We start from the raw sequence: 2736 nt of genomic DNA on the forward strand, positions 1-2736 counted from the left end.
CTTGGAAGATGGGGTTCCCACCGCGTCTCCCTTTAACTCTCTTAATTGGCCTATGCAGAAGACAAAGGGATCATGGAGAAACACAGTTGACTATCACAAACTTAATCAAGTAATGACTCCAGTTGCAGCTGCTGTGGCAGATGTGGTATCCTTACATGAGCAGATTAACACTTCTCCTGGTACATGAAATGTGGCTCTTGATCTAGCAAGTGCCTTTTTCTCAGGAGGACCTGTCCATAAGGTACTGGAAAACATTTGTTTTCATCTGGCAAGGCCAGCAGTTATCCATTTACAGTTTTACCTCCAGGATATATTAACTCTCCAGCTCTGTTTTATAACTTAGTTTGAGGGATCTTGATCATCTGTCTCTTCCACAAAACATGACACTGGTTCACTATATTGGTGGCATTATGCTGATTATACTAAATGAACAGGAGGCAGCAAACACTTTGGACTTGTTGGTAGCACATATGCCCATCAGAGGATGGGAAATAAATCTGAACAAAATTCAAAAGCCTTCTGCCTCAGTGTAATTTTGGGGAGTGCAGTGGTATAAGGCATGCAAAGATATTCCTTCTAAGATGAAGGAGGTACCTGCCCCTCCCACCACCAAGAAAAAAGTACACCATTCAGTTGGCATATTTGGATTCTGGAGGCAGTGCATTCCTTACTTGGGTGTGTTATTCTGGCCCATAAATCAAGTAATTCAATAAAGCCCTAGCTTTGAATGGGGCTGGGAATAGGAGGCTTTTCAACAAGTTCAGGCAGCCATGCAGAATTCTGTACTACCTGGACCATACGACCCAGGAGACCTGATGGTGCTTAAGGTGCCAGTGGGAGATGGGGTGCTGGTTGGAGCCTTTGGCAGGCTCCTGTCTCAGTTTGTTTCCTATTGCTCTGGTAAAGACCATGACCACAGGCAACATGGGAGAAAAGGGGGAAGACAGGTATTTCATCGCATAACTCTCAGGTCATAATTCATTGCTGAGGGAAATCAGAGCAAGAACTCAAAGAGGGCAGAAACTAAGACAGGAGCTAAGGCAGAGGGCATGGAGGGGTGCTGCGTACTGTCTTGAGCCTTATGGTTTGCTCAGCCTGCTTTCCACTAGCCCAAAGGTGGCACTGCTCACAGTGAGCACTGTCCACCCACATCAGTCATTAATTTAAAATAAAAAAAATCCCTACAGGCTTGTTACAATCAAGTATGATAGAAATAATTCTCTAGCTGAGATTCCCTTGTCCCAGAAATGTCTTTGGTTTTCATCCAGTTGGAAGAAAAAAAAAAAAAAAAAGAATCAGACAGCAACCAGTGAGCTCTCTAGGCTCAACTCACTAACCCACCACGTCTCCTGACCTTTGTAGCCACATATTTGAAGACTGATGGTTGAAGTAATGCTGAACGTCATTAAACAACAGGTGTGGTGGTTCACCTCTGTAATCCCAGCATTCCCGAAGTAGAAGCATGAGGAGCTTCAAGACCCTGAAACTGAAACCAAACCAAGCAAAAAAAGGAGCTGACTATGGAGACCCTGTCTCAAGCATCAATCATCAAACTAAGATAGGAAAAAATAAATAAATAGAAGATCTGCAGCCAAACCCAACTCATATCCACCACTCTAAGAGAACTGGTGAAGTGGCATCTAGAACAGTCACTCTCTCTGAAGTTTCCTCAGTCTCCTCACCAGAGGTCACATATCCTCACAAGACTTCTGATTGACTCTGGAATGACCACTTCCTCCACTCTCGGGAATTCACTCCAGTATCGTCATGTTTACTAAAGGTATGTGCTAAAAACAGTCACCCACTTCTCCTCTCTTTCCTCCTCTCCTGGACTCCCATTTTCCTTATTCTTCATAACTATTTTATGTGGATATAGAAATTGGCACATGTATCAAGCAGAAGCAAACTTGTAATAAATTATATTCTCTCAGTGAAGAAAATACAGATCTCAAGAAACTGTATTTTCTATTTCTGTGGCAAAGAACACTTAAAATAAAATGTTTATCAGTAATAGGATCTATAACCTAACCTCAAAGACAGCTTCTGCCTTCCAGTCTCCAAGCTAGTGCCGTATTCATATTACTTTATTTAATCTCTTCAAGCTAATGATTTACTTTTGCAGTTCATGAAAAGCTAAGACTCAGTGAGGGAAAATCACTGGTTTATCCAAAGATAACCACATGTAAATTTGATTTCAGTCCAAATCTACTGTATATGAAATTCATACCCTGCCCACAAAGCCAAGCAGCTCCTTAGAGGCCTTAACCATTACTTTAATTCACCTTCTCTGAAAGTCACTATTTGATGTTAATTTCTTTCACTAAAAATCTCCTGAGTTTGTATAAGTTTAAGGAAAAACACACTTGCAGGGAAAGTTGATTCCTCTGGGACAAGCCCCCAGAGCAGCTAAACCAGACATGGTTATTACATCCTTCTTCTGCTTTTGATGACATAGAGTCAGACATATGACCCAATTTTGTTCAATGCAAAAGAAGATATTTACTGGTCTCTATACCAATTACAGCTCTAAGGGGAAATGTTTCCTCAGAGGAATTGTTATAGCTCTGAACGGTATCCTGGAAGTCAGGAGCCAAGGAATACCACCAAGTCACACCACACAAAAAACATCACACAAGAGATTTATTGGAAAGACACAAGAGGGGGGCCACCTCTGCTCAGGCAAGAAGCAGCAGGGAACTGAGCCGAAGGCATGTTTTATACAGGATTTCTTGTGTG

This window comes from Mus musculus, chromosome 2, assembly GCF_000001635.26.
Source record: "Mus musculus strain C57BL/6J chromosome 2, GRCm38.p6 C57BL/6J".
NCBI lineage: Eukaryota > Metazoa > Chordata > Mammalia > Rodentia > Muridae > Mus > Mus musculus.